This window comes from Tamandua tetradactyla, chromosome 2 (assembly GCF_023851605.1).
Source record: "Tamandua tetradactyla isolate mTamTet1 chromosome 2, mTamTet1.pri, whole genome shotgun sequence".
NCBI lineage: Eukaryota > Metazoa > Chordata > Mammalia > Pilosa > Myrmecophagidae > Tamandua > Tamandua tetradactyla.
Genome location: NC_135328.1, coordinates 179,876,163 through 179,894,810, shown reverse-complemented (window position 1 = coordinate 179,894,810; position 18,648 = coordinate 179,876,163). Strand labels below are relative to the sequence as shown.

The 18,648-nt window shown below is 38.3% G+C and overlaps 1 long non-coding RNA gene and 1 pseudogene across 2 annotated transcripts in view; both read right to left on the bottom strand.

The window, feature by feature from the left end:
* LOC143663242 (uncharacterized) overlaps positions 1 to 18,648 on the bottom strand; it is a 74,608-nt gene that overhangs the window by 7,085 nt on the left and 48,875 nt on the right. Inside the window, exon 4 of one of the 2 annotated variants that reach the window (XR_013165881.1) lies at positions 4,279 to 4,560. The exons of the other annotated variant lie outside the window; for it this stretch is intronic. This is a non-coding gene — a long non-coding RNA (uncharacterized LOC143663242). Of the gene's footprint in view, positions 1 to 4,278; positions 4,561 to 18,648 lie in introns of those variants that run through there. 2 annotated transcript variants of the gene reach the window in all.
* LOC143663230 (protein NDRG3 pseudogene) lies at positions 5,798 to 7,158 on the bottom strand (annotated as a pseudogene).

The following is an 18,648-nucleotide window of genomic DNA, read 5'->3' as shown; positions in this document are numbered from 1 at the left end:
TATAACACTCCCTTCTCTTAGCTTTTTGGATGACACTGTCTCTCAGTTTTCCTCCTTCCTCTCTGGCAGCAACTTCTCAGTCTCCTTTGCTGGAAATGTTGGTGATGTTCTCCCCTTCTCAGAGCCCTTTGGAAGAGGCTCATTTACGGCCATGCTCCCACAGGCCATCTACTTATATACCTCTATCTCCAGTGTAGACCCCTCATCTGCTCATTCACCATCTCCATTTAGATGTCACCAGGAAACCCACACCTAGCATGCCCCAAATCAGACACTTATATATTAGGTAGGACATTTGTTGTGGGTGCCAAAAGTCTAATTCAAACTATTTTTTTTTTCCCCAACGGGGTGGGATGGGAGAAACCTAATCCAGCTCCTGGCACTGCTAAATCTAGGGACTCAAATGATGTTGTTCTCTTATCTTTCTCTTTTGGTTTCTCATCTCTGTTTATTTTTGCTTCTCTTTTCATGTTGGCTTTAAGAATAACGATTTTCCCACGTGGCCAGAGGAAACAGAAACAACTACCGGTTCTTTGTGCTTTGCTGCACGGTCCCACTGTTTCTAATATCAGATCTCAGGACAGGCCAAGTCCCTTTCCTGTGTGCAGGGAGTTGGGTGGCTGCTTCCAAGATCAACAGCTCAACCAGGGCCACCAGGAAACATAGGGTGCTGGGGCCAAATGGAGAGGGATGGGATGCTGAGAGGCAAAATGAACAGACATGAATTATACCTATTTTCCCCCAGTTCTGCTCCTCCTGTGGTAGCCCCCATTTTAACATACCTGGTTGCATGATCCAGGAATCTGAAAGCAAACCTCAACATTTCCCTTCTCACTCCCAGAGCCAGTCAGTTATCAAGCCCCATTGATTCTACTTCCTTAGCATCTCACCATCACTTACTACCCCGATATAAGCCACCATCTCCTATCTGACCTCCTGCCCACATTGTCCCCAACCACACCGTGCTGGCCTCATCATGCTGCAGCATCATGGCCTTCTTTTATATCCTTGAATGGGCCACACTATCTCGCGTCTCTAGGTCTTTCCCTCTGTCTGAAATGCCCCTAATCATTCTTTAGGTCTTAGTTGAAATGCCCACATGCTCAGAAAGACTTTTCCAGACCTCCCAGTCTAACTCACATTGTCTCCAGCGTACGTTACTCTTTATCCATAGCACTTATCTCAATTTGTAATTCATATGGTCATTTGCTTGCTCTTTATATCTCTATTAGACATAAACTCCATGAGAGCAGGGGCCAGTGTCAATGCTAATGTTTCATTTAGCACAGTGCCGGCCGTAGGGTGGATACTCAATAAATATTCATTGAATAAATGACTGAAGAACTGTTACCCAGAATTTGTAACATTAAACAGGGTCATATAAATTCTGTGTCACCCAACCCAGTGATGTGCTAGAGCTGGCTCATGACAGCTCGTGAGAGCCAACTGTGCACCTCTCTTGCAAAAAAAGCCATGTTAGGAGACATCATGTTAGTAGCTTAAAATCGGCCATTCTAGGAGTATTTACACCACAGAAACTGGAAATGTTACAAATCATCATAATTTCCTTTTTTTCCTTAGAGATACACTAAACAGTTACCAGCACACACCTGCCCAAAACCATTGTCACAAAAACTTGGTTTTATCCAGACTTTGTCTTACCTACAACCCAATGTCATTCAAATCTTTTCTAACTAAAACCCAGTTTCACACACAACTCAGTGTGATCCTCAAACTATTTTAATTAACCTCAAACCCATTTTCAGCCAGGCTACGTATCTCCTACCTTTTTTTTTTCTCCCACAGTTTTTCCAACCCAGGATTCTCTGAAAACTGTCATCAACAACCCAGTATCGCTCTAACTGTGTCACACATAACCAATGTCATTACTAGCTAAGTTGACACAGATTCGTGCCATCCAGATGCGCTTTACAGAATTCATTGTGCTCAGTTTTGGTGTGTGTAGACCATTTCTTAGTATTTCTGTTCACAATGAGCTTACCTTGGAATATAAGGAAAAGAAAGCAGGTGTCAGCCTGAGAAATTGTACACAATATTTGATGAAGGAGAATAGTAACAACAGCCAACATTTTCAAGAACTTATTAGGACCAGGTCAGTTCTAAGCACTTTACATATTTCTTTTTTTTTATTAATTAAAAAAAAAATTAACTAACACAACATTTAGAAATCATTCCATTCTACATATGCAATCAGTAATTCTTAATATCATCACATAGATGTATGATCATCATTTCTTAGTACATTTGCATCGATTTAGAAAAAGAAATAGCAAGACAACAGAAAAAGAAATAAAATGATAATATAGAGAAAAAATAAAAATAAAAAATACAAAAAATATATATAAAAAACAAACAAGCAAACAAAACTATAGCTCAGATGCAGATAATGGGTAATCGGAGCTGAAGGGATACAGACTGTGCAACAGGACTACATACAAAAACTCAAAAATGGACAGCACAATACTACCTAATTGTAATGTAATTATGTTAAAACACTGAATGAAGCTACATATTTCAACTCATCTAATTCTCACAACCACCCTATGAAGTGGATACTATTATTTTCCTCATGGAAACTATTATTTCAGTTCAGGAAACTGAGGCACAGAGGTTAAGTAACTTTCCCAAGTCCACCTGGCTACTAAACAGCAAACCTAGGATTTGGGCCGAGGCAGCTTGGCTTGAAAACATACACCCTCAATACCAGGCTATAGGCGCCTCCTTGAATATCTTTATGTTTAGGTATTAAGTAGGCTTTGATTCTAAAATGTGCAAGAAGAGATGATGCTTTATTAGTTAGCAAGGCGGTGTTGACCAGGAGAAGAGGTAGATCTAAATGGAACCCAGCCTGGCTCTATGTGGGATTGCCACAGTTGACACGTCCTTTATATTTGTGTGAGACCTAAAACCCAATTCGACCCTTTTGGCTTTCTCTGGTGCAAACAACAGGGGTCCTGCATGTCACTTTTAACACATCTGCCATCAGCCACATCCATCTTGAGGGAAATTGTGAGAATGTTCTGCCTTGGCATCAGGGACATGAGAATAGGGGATTGTAAGGGGTGCTACTTCCTTCTTTATTCACATTCCCTGGTTCCTTAGGTGCCCAGTAAAATGAGTAGGCAATTTGATAGAACTGACAAGGAGGATTTGATAGAAAATGGAACGTTTCCCTGGGAATTCACAGAAGCCACCTGCTTCTAGGTGTCAGAGGTGTGGCTATAGTGCCCTCTAGTGGGAATTTGAGGAACTTGCTTGATGTCAGATTTCAGAAATCCATTCAAGTAGGCAAAATTCAATGAAGCCAAAATTATTTACTTTGGGTGCAGGAGTATGGAAATTATTTACTTTGGGTGCAGGAGTATGGAAATTATTTACTTTGGGTGCAGGAGTATGGATGAGTGTTGGCATCCAAGTATTTGGGAAACAGGCCCATAAGTGAACACTGTGTGTGTATGTGTGTTTGTGTGTGTGTGTGTGTGTGTGTGTTGGAGGCTATACAGCTTCTCCTAAAATTGTCATGCAGAAGTCAGGGAAATGGTTTAGAGATAAAATGTGGGAGTAACTGATGGTAATGACCCAGAGATATTCTTCTAAAAATGAGAGAAACAAGGCTGTGAAAATATGAACTTTTCCCTCTCTTAAAGTAGACTAAGTTACGGGACTTAAATGAGAAAAGAAGGTACAGCCAGTAACTTCCCAAACAGGGGTGTATGCCTGGGATGATTCAAGATGTTGGTTAAATTGAGATATACTCTGATTCCACCGGTTTCCTGGATTCTCCCAGTTCAGACCGAGAACTGAGTAATATACCCACAGTGAGATAAAACGATGTGTTTGTCTGAGTAGGAAAAGAAGAAGGTTTGGGGGGAACGGAAGATAAAAGCAGATAAGTTAGAGATTTTTTTCTTGATGGTGAGGTGTTTTTGTCTTAAAATGTGTGTTTAATTTTTTTCTCCATTTAAGGAGGCACCATACTTTTTATATTTTGAGACTGAGATTTTCTTTGATATATTGGATTTAGAAATAGCTCAAAATTAGTACTTGGGGGTTTAGGAAAAAAAATCCTCTTGCTTGGGGATGGCTTTTCCTAAGCACAGAAATGGATTGCTTTATTGTGGACCTAGATTTCTTTTAGTAAAATTGTCTCCATATCTCACTGGACAAGGTTTAATTTGTTTAATTTATGAACACAGTAACATTTATCTACGAATTAGATATGTTGAAAGATTTATTCTGATAATGATTTTAAGTGGTTTTTTTTTTTCAAACAATGAGGCCCCTACAACTTTATTTAATTATCTGTAAAAAGCCTGGACTCTGGCAGAGTGACGCATTGCATATCTCAGCAGAAAACAGACCCTCTGTGGGAAAATTTTCTTCCACAAATTCAGAACTGTGAAACTCAAGCTTACACCTTGATGTTCTCAAGAGCTGGGCCCTTGCAGGGTGTCAGCTGGTCTCTGTGGCTAGTTCACCCTCTTCCCACTGACATCTTCTGGCTGACTGTGACCCCTTTTCATAGCAGTAGAGAGGAAGCTGAAAACAGTTTTAGATGGACAGGGCTATTCTTTCAGAGTTGGCCTTTCCCTCCCACAAAAAGGCATTCACAAGATTAAGAATCTTTCTGAGAAATGGGTTCAATAACAGCTTAATTTATCTTCCATCAAGTCTGCTGCAATCAAGCTATATTTATTAAATATATATATATATACACACACATACAAACACACACATATACATAAGGGCTGTGTTAATGCCAGTTCCTTGTCTCCCACCATTTTAACACCATCTGTACAATTTTGGGGTCATATCTCTCCATTTGGGGGGACTTAAGTATGGAAAAATAGCTCTCCATCAAGACAAGGGAAGCATTTCTTCAGATGTTTGTTTGGTAAGTAGCACCAGGCATGACAGTGACAGAAGTTTGGCCGCTGCACAATGGAAGACTAAAAAAATGCTGTTTCCACCTTGCTGTGTTAAGAGAGTCCAGTAATTAAGACACACTCACTCTTTGGGGAAAATTCCATATTGCATTAGAACCTCATTGTTCATGGGCTTCTAGTGGAATGTATCTATCCCTTCTTTTTATTTACAGGAGAGTATGTGAGTTTATTTAGACAGAAGGATATTGGCCACCCTGCCTGCTTCTTGTATAGCAGACCCTTCTATCTGTCACAAGCACTCAGCGGTCTGAACGACAATTTTGACTTTCCACATTCCTCAGTGTTACTCTCTTTTGAAGTCACTTTGCAAATCTATTGACCAATTTGGAAACAAAAGAGAATGCAAGAGCCTATCCAGCCTAGAAGTAGTTTCTGTATATTTCCCCTAAAAAACACTATAGAAAATGCAAAAATGCCCTCCCCATCCCCCCTTTTTTGTGGGAGCTCTACAGGAAAGCATGTCTAAAATCACAGAACTATGCACACAGAAAATCAACACATCTGCTTGCATATACACAGAGTTGGGAATCAAAGATATTATGAGATACATAGTGGGGAAAGTAGAGGAAAAAACTGACAGACAATATGGAGATTTGACCAGCTAAAGATGTTGGAATGTTATAGGAATAGCATGGAAGTGGTTCTTGGTACATACAAAAAAAGTGAGCAGGTGGGCAGAGAGAATGATAAATCCAGGCTGCCAGAGAGAGATTCAGTGGCCATGCATGAGTTGAAGATAGCAGATGCCAGTATGCTGGATGAAGTTGTGTTTTATGGAGTACTGGGTTGAAGAAGGTTGGACTTGCATGGTTCAGGGTAGGGGAATCTGCTTAGCAGGACATCTCCATGGTCTGGGGTCTGTCCATGGCATCAGGGGGCTCAGGGGCTTCTTGAGTTCCATCTAGCTGATTGCTGGTGACAGTCCAGCTGAAGGAACTTTCTGCAGAGCTCATACTACTTGAGGTTGAGTGGATTTGTGAACAGATGGGCTGGGTCATGCTGGCAGCTGGCATGTAGCCCATTCCCTGCAAAAAGTATTGGAGGCCTTGGTGAGCTTCCCAGGCTGGACCACTTGGGGCTGTCCCCCATAGTCTGCCATCTTTAGCAAAGTTGTATTTACAGGGTCCAGTGAGAGATGCATTCAATCACAGCCTCAACTGCAGGTGAACTGTCCCCAACTACCAATAATGCAGCACAATGTAATATTTCCTCCTGTTATCATTTTAGCCTTCCATTATAGGAATTCAAGAAAAGCTGTAGGTTTTCTCGGTTGGTATCTTGGGCAATATGCAGTCTGTGGGTTTGTATCAGGTCCAAGTTGGCCTGCAATTCTTCCTGCCTGAAATAATGAGCCAAAATAATGTCCATGAAAGTTTGGAAGCTGCCCAGTCAATCCAGCAGTTAGCCCAGGGGTCAATGTTAATGAGCACAAGGCCTACAACAAACTCTGGATGAATGAGGGCAACTCTGGTGAGGGCATAAGCTCCAGCTTCAATTCTAACTCCAATCAGACCTTTCACACTTAAGTGGGTAAGAATGGTAGGCAGCATTTTGGAACAGCTCATCCATTGTGGGATACCGGTTCCCTGTTGGGAAAGAGGGCGCACCTTTTGGCTGGCCCGGAGCATCCACATGACAGACAGAAAAATGCTGGGTGCTCTCTTGCATATCCTCAAAGTTAAAGAATGCACTGAAATGGGATTTATGGTTGAGGCCAATGTCATATTATGTCAAAATAATCCACCTGCTTCCTTTCAATATGCCTCTTATAGAGACATGAACCACACCATGAGTTGTTTCTATGTTATATACCTGATGGTCAAAGTCCTGGAAGTTTCGTGTATCATTCTGAACAGCAGGTACCCGTGGTCAGTGCAGCAGTGGCAGTGGCGAGGGCAGGGAGGAGCTAAGTTTTTGTTTTGCGTTGGATTTTTTGCGTGCAATAATACACTAATGCATTAATTTGATACATTTTTAATTGAAGTAAAGCATTCACACAGAAATACGAATAAATCATAAGCGTACAGCTCCATGAATTTTCACAACTTCAACATATCTGTGTAAACACAAGCAATCAGTGAAGAAATAGAACACCTTGGAAATCTCCCTTATGCTGCCACCTAATAACTACCCTTGCTCTCTTCCCCAGGGCAACCACTATCATGACTTTAATATCAGAGATTATTTGTCTGATTTGAACTTTAAATAGTCAGAATCGTGCACTCTTCTGTGTTCGCAAGATTCATCCATGTTGTTATGTATGACAGTAGTTTGTTCATTTCCATCGCTGCAGTCTTCTATTGCATGAATGTACAGCTAATTATCAGTTCTCGTTTCTATAAGCATTTAGGTTCTTCTATTTTTGACTATTTTAAATAATTTCTCTTTTGGTGTACATATCTACACTCTTTTTTTTTTCAGTCAATGCAAGAGGGTATATTTACACCATTAAGTTTCATATAGAAGCTGGCTGATTCAGCATTTGTTAGGAATGCAACATAATGCTTAAGAACCTTATATTTCTATTCTTGTAGAAAAATCACTAAAATATGAAAAATTTCAGCAAAAAAAGAGGGTATACATAGAATATCTCTGAAGGATCCACAAGAACCTGGCAAAAGTGATTGTGGGAACAGTGTGGGTGAGAGACTAACTTTTAGATCCATCTGGAGTCACTCAGTGACCTGGGAGTGACCAGTGATCATTTCTTGGTTCTCTTCCAGTTATACTTTCCATCTGTGTTGATGTATGTCATATCTACACTCTTATGTTGTACATATAACTAAATGCATATATGTACAGATAACTAACAGTGGAATTGCTGGCTCCTAACATGCATACATTCAATTTTTAATTTTTTTTTAAAGAGAGAGGAAGGAAGGGAAGGAAAGACAGAGAGAAGGAAGGAAGGAAGGAAGGGAGGAAGAAAGGGAAACATTTTCTTGTTTTATTATATTTTGTTTGTTTGTTTGTTTGTTTTTTACATGGGCTGGGGCCGGGAATCGAACCGAGGTCCTCCGGCATGGCAGGCAAGCACTCTTGCCCGCTGAGCCACCGCGGCCCGCCCCATACATTCAATTTTAATAGATACAATCAAACAGGTTTCGAAAGTGGTTGTACCAATTTACACTCCCATTTTCAATGTGTGAGCGTTCAGCTTTGTAAATGTATTTGCACTACAGAAATTGGAAGCTGCTACAAATCAGGGTTTTGTTCTTTCTCAGAGATACAGTTGTTAGTTACCAGCAGATCATTGTCAACATCCATTGTCACAAAAATCCACATTTTTGAGGCTGGGCCAAGATGGCGGCTTGGTGAGGTGTGGGATTTAGTTCATCCTCTAGAGCAGCTAGTAAAAGCCAGGAACAGTACAGAACAACTCCTGGGGCCACGTCAGTAACCAGACAAACAACGTACCCCAGTCTGGACCAGCAGGACCAGCTGCGAGCCCACCCAAAACTGTGAGTTCCCCAAGCAGAGGAGCCAGCGCCTCTCCCCCACAGGCTGGTTCCCAGAGAGCAAAGGAAAGAGAGTTTACCAGCAGCAGGGGCTGAGTGTAAGGAAGCTCCAATTGTGGAATTCATTAACAAATTCTGACTACTGAAAATAGGTCCCCAGCTCAGCTGAACCTTGAGTAAAGATGAGGTTGCTGGGTTTTGCCCCGGCACAAAGGGGGCAGGGCTGACGGAAAAAGAAAAAAACAAAACAAAACAAAAAACCCAAAGGTTTTTTGGATTTGACTGCACAAAATACTTGAAAGGGTCTGGGCCCTGAAGGAAAGGAGGTGATACATAGGACCTGGAGATACACAGAGCAACATATCAACTTAAGCTCTTGAGTGGCAACCCCAAGGAGTGGGGGTCCTGATCTGAAAAGGATTTTTCTTTTTCTTTTTTGTGGCTGTGTTTCTACGGCTTGACTGCTCTTTGGACACAGCTGCAGGGCTTCTCAGTCTCCAACTGCCTCAGGCATAGGCATAATTAACTTGTTTGAGTGTTTGTCTGGAGCCTGTGCCTTCCCCAGGAGAGGGGTGGGGCCCAGCTCAGGTGGAATCCCTCCCTCAAGTAATTCAGACCCCAGGGTCTGGAAAAGTGAAACAACTAAAGCCAGCCTACAATCTCTCCTCCATCTCAACCACATCCCCAGCAGGGAGAGTCTGCTGAAGTTAAAGGTACCACATCACCTCATGCTGATGGGACCTACAGACAGAAAAGTGCCACATACTGGGCAGGATAGGAAAAACACAGAGTCCAGAGGCTTCATAAGAAAGGTTTTCAACCTGCTGGGTCTCACTCTCAGGGAAAACTGATGCAGGTGGCCCTTTCCTCCTGAGAAGAGGCCAGTTTGGTCTGGAAAAATCTGGCTGGGGTCTATAATACCTAAGTAGACCCTCTTAAGGGGGTAAAAAGGCACCATATAGGCAGGGCAAGAAACAAGAAAACAAGAACGGAAAAAATCTGATCTGTTAAACAAAACCTAAGCTGGAGGTCTAGAATAAGCTGAACTGAATGTCAAAGAACAGATAGACAACAAAGTCATGCAGCAAGAAAATTCTAGGTTAAAAAAAGTGAAAACAATCTCCAGAATAAACTAATTAAGGAATTAAATGCCTAGATGCCAGCAAAAAAAATGACTCATACTAGGAAAATTGAAGATATGGCCCAAAGGAACAAACCAACAATTCAAATGAGATACAGGAGTTGAAACAATTAATTTAGAATGTTCGAACAGACATGGAAAACCTCATAAAAAATCAAATCAATGAACTGAGGGAGGATATAAAGAAGGCAAGGAATGAACAAAAAGAAGAAATTGAAAGTCTGAAAAAGCAAATCACAGAACTTATGGAATGAAAGGCACATTAGAAGAGATGAAAAAAAAAAATGGAAACCTACAATGTTAGATTTCAAGAGGCAGAAGATAGGATTAGTGAACTGGAGGATGGGATATCTGAAATCTGACAAGCAAAAGAAAATATGGGGAAAAGAATGGAAAAATATGAGCAGGGAATTGAATGACAACATGAAGTGCATGAATATATGTGTTGTGAGTGTCCCAAAGGAGAAGAGAAGAGAAAAGGAGGAGAAAAGCTAATGGAGGAAATTATCACTGAGAACTTCCCAACTCTTATGAAAGACTTAATATTACAGATCCAAGAAGTGCAGCATACCCCAAACAGAATAGATTCAAATAGATGTACTCCAAAACACTTACCAATCAGAATGTCAGATGTCAAAGAAAAAGAGAATCTTGAAAGTAGCAAGAGAAAAGCAATCATCACATACAAGGGAAGACCAATAAGACTTTGCATAGATTTCTCAGCAAAAACCATGGAGGCAGGAAGAGACTGGTATGATATACTTAAGTTACTAAAAGAGAAAAGCTGCCAACCAAGAATTCTATATCTAGCAAAATTGTCCTTCAAAAATTAGGGGGAAATCAAAACATTCTCAGACAAAGAATCACTGAGAAAATTTGTGACCAAGAGACTGGCTCTGCAAGAAATACTATAGGGAGCACTAGAGACAGATAGGAAAAGACAGGAGAAAGAACTGTGGAAAAGAGTGTAGAAATGAAGACTATCAATAAAGATAAAAAGAAGAAAAATTAGATACGACATATAAAATCTAAAAGGCAAAATGGTAGAAAAAAGTACTGCCCTTACAGTAATAACACTAAATGTTAATGGATTAAATTCCCCAATCAAAAGGCATAGACTGGCAGAATGGATTTTAAAAAGGACCCATCTATATGCTGTCTGCAGGAGATGCATCTTAAACCCAAGGATAAACATAGGTTGAAAATGAAAATATCTTGGGAAAAGATATTTCATGCAAGCAATAATCAGAAAAGAGCAGGAGTAGCTATACTAATATCCAACAAATTAGACTTCAAATGTAAAACAATTAAAAGATACACAGAAGCCCACTATGTATTAACAAAAAGAACAATTCAACAAGAAGACATAACAATCATAAATATTTATGCACTGAGTCAGAAGGCTCCAAAATATATGAGACAAAAGCTGAAAAGAGAAATAGACACATCTACCATAATAGTTGGAGACTTCAATTCTCCACTCTCATCAATGGACGGAACATTTAGATAGAAGATTGATAAAGAAACTGAGAATTTGAATAATACAATAAATGAGCTAGACTTAAGAGACATTTATAGAACATTACACCCCACAACAGCAGGATACACCTTTTTCTCAAGTGCTCATGATCATTCTCAAGGATAGACCATATTCTGGGTCACAAAGCAAGTCTCAATAAATTTAAGAAGATTGAAATCATGCAAAACACTTTCTCAGATCATAAAGGAATGAAGTTGGAAATCAATAATAGGCAGAGCACCAGAAAATTCACAAATATATGGAAGCTCAACAACACACTCTTAAACAACCAGTGGGTCAAGGAATAAATTACAAGAGAAATCAGTAAATATCTTGAGGCAAATGAAAATGAAAACACAACATATCAAAATTTGTGGGATGCAACAAAGGCAGTGCTGAGATGGACATTTATTGCCCTAAATGCCTGTATCAAAAAAGAAGAAAGGGCAAAAATTGAGGAATTAGCTGTCCACTTGGAAGAACTAGAGAAAGAATGGCAAACTAACCCCAAAGCAAGCAAAAGGAAAGAAATAACGAAAATTAGAGCAGAAATAAATGAAATTGAGAACATGAAAACAATCAAGAAATTCAAGAAAACCAGAAGTTGGGTCTATGAGAAAATCAATAAAATTGATGGACCCTTAGTGAGATTGACAAAAAGAAGAAGAGAGAGGATGCAAATGAATAAAATCAGAAATGGAAGAGGAGACATAACCACTGACCCTGCAGAAATAAAGGAGGTAATGAGAGGATGCTAGTAACAACTTTATGCTAATAAACTAGACAATGTAGATGAAATGGACAACTTTCTAGAAAGGTATGAACAAGGAATATTGACTCAAGAAGAAATAGACAACCTCAACAAACCAATCACAAGTAAAGAAATTGAATTAGTCATTAAGAAGCTCACAAAAAAGAAAAGTCCAGGACCAGATGGCTTCACATGTGAATTCTACCAAACATTCCAGAAAGAATTAGTACCAATCCTGTTCGAACTCTTCAAAGAAATTAAAGAAGTAGGAAGGCTACATAACTCATTCTATGAAGCCAACATCACCCTCATACCAAAGTCAAACAAAGATATTACAAGAAAAGAAAATTACAGACCAATATCTCTAGTGAAAATCCTCAACAAATTTCTTGCAAATCGAATCCAGCAGCACATGAAAAGAATTATACACCATGACCAAGTAGGATTCATCTCAGGTATGCAAGGATGGTTCAACATAAGAAAATCAATTAATGTAATACACCATATCAACAAATCAAAGGACAAAAATCGCATGATCATCTCGATTAATGCAGAAAAGGCATTTGATAAAACTCAACATCCTTTCTTGTTGAAAACACTTCAGGGGATAGGAATAGAAGGGAACTTCCTCAACAAGATTAAGGGAATATATGAAAAACCCACAGCTAATATCATCCTCAATGGAGCAAAACTAAACACTGTCCCCTATGATCAGGAACTAGACAAGGATGTCCATTATCACCATGTTATTCAACATTGTGTTGGAAGTTCTAGCCAGAGCAATTAGACAAAAAAAAAAAAGAAATACAAAGCATAAAAATTGGAAAGGAAGAAGTAAAACTCTCACTGTTTGCAGAAGATATGATACTATATGTCGAAAACCCCCCAAAACCCAAAGCAAAACTACTGTAGCTAATAAATGAGTACAGCAAAGAGGCAGGTTACAAGATCAACACTCAAAAATTTGTAATGTTTCTATACACTAGTAATTAACAACTTAAGGGAGAAATCAAGAAAAAAATTCCATTTACAATTGCAACCAAAAAAATAAAATATTTAGGAATAAATTTAACTAAGGATACAAAGGACCTATACAAAGAAAACTATAAGAAATTGCTAAAAGAAATCACAGAAGACTTAAATAAATGGAAGGGCATACTGCGTTCATGGATTGGAAGACTAAATACAGTTAAGATGTCAGTTCTACTTAAATTGATTTATAGATTCAATGCAATACCAATTAAAATCCCCAAAACTTACTTTTCAGAAATAGAAAAACCAATAACCAAATTTATCTGGAAGGGAAGAGTGCCCCAAATATTTAAAAATATCCTGAGAAAGAAAACTGAAGGCAGAGGTCTCATACTATCTGACTTTAAAGTGTGTTACGAAGCCACAGTGGCCAAAACAGCATTGTACTGGTATAAAGATACTGACCAATGGAACCGAATAGAGTGTTCAGACATAGACCCTCTCATCCATGGACAATTGATCTTGGATAAGGCAGTAAAGCCAACTCACCTGGGACAGAACAGTCTCTTTTATAAATGGTGCCCAGAGAACTGGATATCCACAAGCAAAAGAATGAAAGAGGATCCATATCTCACACCCTGTACAAAAATTAACTCAAAATGGATCAAAGACCTAAACATTATATCTAAGACCATAAAACTGTTAGAAGAAAATGCAAGGAAATATCTTATAAATCTTATAATAGGAGGCGGTTTCTTAGACCTTACACCCAAAGCACGAGCATTGAAGAAATAAATAAAAAATAAATGGGAACTCCTCAAAATAAAATACTTTTGTTCATCAAAGAATTTCATCAAGAAAGTAAAAAGACATCCTACACAATGGGGGACAATATTTGGAAACGATGTATCAGATAAAGGTCTAGAATCCAGAATATATAAAGAGATTGTTCAACTCAACAACAAAAAGACAGACAACCCAATTACAAAATGGGCAAAAGACTTGAACAGACACTTCTCAGAAGAGGAAATACAAATGGCCAAAAGGCACATGAAAAGATGCTCAACTTCCCTGGCTATTAGGAAAATGCAAATCAAAACCACAGTTAGATATCATCTCACACCCACTAGAATGGCCATTATCAATAAAACAAAAAATGACAAGTGCTGGAGAGGATGTGGAGAAAGAGGCACACTTATCCACTGTTGGTGGGAATGTTAAATAGTACAACCGCTGTAGAAAGCAGTTTGGCAGTTCCTCAGGAAGCTAAGTATAGAATTGCCATGTGATCCAGCAATGCCATTGCTAGGTATCTACTCAAAGGACATGAGGGCAAGGACACAAATGGACATTTGCACATCAATGTTTATAGCAGCATTATTCACAGTTGCCAAGAAATGGAAACAGCCAAAATTTCCATCAACAGATAAGTGGCTAAACAAGCTGTGGTATATGCATATGATGGAATATTATGCAGTTGTAAGACAGAATAAAGTCACGAAGTATGTAACAATGTGGATGGACATTGAGGCCATTATGCTGAGTGAGATTAGCCAGAAACAAAAGGACAAATACTGTATGGTCTCACTGATATGAACTGACATTAGTGAATGAACTTGGAGAATTTCAGTTAAGAACAGAAACAATGAGGAGACAGAAATAGGGTAGATATTGGGTAATTGGAGCTGAAGGGATACAGACTGTGCAACAGGACTAATTGTAAAAGTTCAGAAATGGATAGTACAATACCACCTAACTGTAATACAATAATGTTAGAACACTGAATGAAGCTGAATGTGAGAATGATAGAGGGAGGAGGGCTGGGGGCACAAATGAAATCAGAAAGATGGACGATAAAGACTGAGATGGTATAATCTAGGAAGCCCTAAAGTGTATAATGATAGTGACTAATGTACAAATTTAAAATTGTTTTTTTTTTTGCATGAGGAAGAACAAAGGAATGTCAGTATTGCAGGGTGTTGAAAATAGACAGTAATTCATATTTTAAAACTTTAACTTATATGTGAGACTACAGCAAAAAATATTTATTTGGTACAAAGTTTATATTTTGCTTAGTGCATTTCCTAATATAACTTAGGTGGACAGCTTAATTGAACACCATAAGTACATGGAACCTTGAGTAGGGCATGAGATTTTGTAGGTTTGTACAGAGTGATGTCCTGATAAATCCCAGAGTGATTTGAACAGTGAATAAAAAAGTATTTGCAAGGTTCCCTTTGGGGAATGGCAAGAAAGGGGGAAAATTCAACTTCTCCATCTGGGGAATTCCTATATTCTCACAAGCAGGGGGGACAACCAAAGCAATAGGCTGAGCCCCCAGTCTTGGGGGCTGTTCATATGAAACTTATCCCTGCAAAGGATAGGCTAAGCCTACTTAAAATTAGGCTTAAGAGTCACCCCTAGAGAACCTCTTTTGTTGCTCAGATGTGGCCTCTCTCTCTCAGCCAACACACAAGCAAACTCACTGCCCTCCCCCTCCCTACGTGGGACATGACTCCCAGGGGTGTGGACCTTCCTGGCAACATGGGACAGAAATCCTAAAATGAGCTGGGACTCAGCATCAGGGGATTGAGAAAACCTTCTTGACGAAAAGAGGGAAGAGAGAAATGAGACAAAATAAAGTGTCAGTGGCTGAGAGATTCCAAACAGAGTCACGAGGTTATCCTGGAGGTTATTCTACGGATTATATAGATATCACCTTTTTAGTTAAGTTATAATGAAGAGGCTGGAGGGAAGTGTCTGAAAATGTAGAGTTGTGTTCCAGTAGCCATGTTTCTTGGAGATGATTATATAAAGATACAGCTTCCACAGTGTGACTGTGTGATTGTGAAAACCTTGTGTCTGATGCTCCTTTTATCTACCTTATGGACAGGCAAGTAAAACATATGGATTAAAAATAAATAATAGGGGGAACAAATGTTAAAATAGGTTTAGTAGATCGAAATGCTGATCGGTGGAGGGGGTATGGTATATATGAGTTTTTTTCTTTTTTCTTTTTCTGAATTGATGCAAATGTCCTAAGAAGTGATCATGGTGATGAATATGCAACTATGTGATGATATTGTGAGTTATTGATTATATTCCAAGAATGGAATGATCATATGGTACGAATGTTCATGTTTGTATGTTGTTATGCTAAAAAAAAATTCACATTCTTTCCAACACTTGGTATCGTCAGTCTTTTTTTTTCCAAAAGAAATGATAAAATTTTTAATTGAATATGTTTTTAACTCTAATAGGAGATAAAATTATTTATTTTTTTATTTTATTAAGACCAAATCTACAAGCAGTCAAACAGCTCTTATTTTATGTATATCCAAACCCCTCAATGTCAAATTTAAAATTAGAACATGATTTTCAGTCCTTTAAAAAGTATATATCTGAATACCGAGAAAAACGAAAATCCCAGCACTCTCTTTTCATTGCTGGTGGGAGTGTACATTAGAACAGCCACACTGAAAAACTATTCAGCAACATTTACTAAATCTAAACCTACATATACTCTATGACAAGCTATTCCATTTCTGGATATATACCCAATAGAAATGTGTGTGTCCTCCCTCCAGAAGGCATGTATGATAATGTTCATGGTGATTTTATTCATGATAGTCCAAAGTGGAAGCAACCCAACTGTCAATCAGCAGTAGAATGAGTAAATACACTGTGACAAATTCATACAATGGAACATTATACAGTAAAACAAAATTTGATGGAAAGAATTCAGACACAAAGTCAGATATACGTATTGTATGATTCCAAGTATATGACGTTTAAACACTGGCACAACAAATCCAAATGGTATTGGTCAAGGGTGGTTACCTGTGGGTGTGGCACTGACTTGCAGAGGACACGAGAGAGGCTCCTGGAGTGCAGGAGTTGTTCTACTCTTGATCTGGGTGATGATTACAAGGCGGTATATGTCTTTGATTGACTTATATCCTTTTCTGAATCCAAAACCCCCCAAAAAGAAAAAAAAAGAGTCTACCAAATATTAAAAACGATGCTTCCAAGTCAGATCCTTCTGTCACGAGCAGTCTAAGTCTTTTTCCTATATTTTGTTGACATTGCAATGTAACAGAAAAATACCATTTTTTCATAGGCATGTTGTAAGAAAGGGAAGAATCCAAACCAATCTTTCTATAATTTTTGGGAATGCTCTTCATTTAGGCTGCTCCAGAAGGCACTAATCATATGGTTTGGGCAGCTTGCACCTGAAATCACCACTTGGTGAAATCACCACTTGGACTCTGCTGCTGGGGTTTAGACAGAACCTCAGAATGAGTATAAAAATAATAGTTTAAGACTAATTCTACCTCTGCTTTTAATTTGCGATTTCTTTTTCCTCAGCCACAGAGCCAGTTTGCATAGTACATCAACTTATCAACCAAAGATCAATAGGAGTGCTTTTGCAGTTAGGTTTATTTGGCTCACAGCAGCAGGGGAAGGTGTCCCAAAGGAACTTTGGGCCCATCTCAGTAAGCAACACTTGAGAACCAATCCTGCACCAGATGCTTTTAGGGAGCAGAGGCAATAGAGTCTTCAATTGAAATGAACTTCAATTGAGCTCGTTCAAAAGGTTAACTTCTAGGGACACAGAGCAGGGTAGAAAAGAGTGGAAAGTGGACTAGAAGGGGCAAGCTGCCCATGTCTCCTCTAAAAACTGCTAGAGGAAGCCCTTTGGCCAAATGAAAAAATGAATGAGAAAAGCTAGTTGAAATACAAGGAAGCCATAATACACTGAATGAAACAATGAACAATAAACCAGTAAAACTTATTATTAACTACAAGTAATAACTCAAATTGCGATTCTGGAAAGAATCTCATATAAATTCACAGAAAAAGATATAAGTTTATTAGAAAACACTACAGAAAAAGTACTAAAAAAAGGTTTTTTAAAAATTGTCACAAATGCCACGACCAAAGACCAACCATCTTCAACATTTGTTGATCATCGTTCTAGATACTTTCTATGTAAATATATATACAGAAGGCTAGCTAGAAATAATTTTATGATGTACAATGTGAAAGAATGTTAGGGAAGCATCCAAGTTTAGCTTCAGATGGTATTTGGCTCACATTTGCTATTTGATTGTGGCTTTGGCCTTAGCCCTTACAACCCTTAATTAGCCAAATACCTACCTCATATCTTTTCTGACATCTCTGAACTTGCATCTCATCCTTGATCATGTTTATATAGATTTCCATAATATCTGATCAACATAAAAGTATCAGCAAATCAAGTAAGGCATGTTATTTGGATTTACTGTTAATATCTGAATATTCCCTTTCAAATATAGGTAGCCATTCAAGATGTAACTCAGTAAAAAGTCCTTATATACACTTGAATTCTGTAAGTCCATTGAAATATATATGCATGTTTACTATTCAATGAGTAAAATACTCCAATAATTAATGATGATTTTGAAAGCTGCTAATTGAGCATACAAAAACAATGACTAAAAATGCTCAAATAGTTCAATATAAAAAGAAGATTGACAATTAATTCAACTTTTAAGAGAGAATGTGTTAAATGGGTGTCTTTGGGAAAAACTTTATATTCGTTTTTTTGTTTGTTTTTTTCAGGTGCGTGGTCTGGGAATATATTCTTTTAAAATTAAGAAACATAACAATTTAAATAATACAAGTCAGGATAATAGTGATTAGATTATATCATAATTTTAACGTTGTAGAATTGTTTGGTATAATGGTATTCATAACATTAATAAAAATAATCTTTAATAGTGTATTACTTTTTCTTTGACTGAGATATAGTTTTAAAAGACATTTAAAAATATATACTAGCCACAAACACGGTAGGC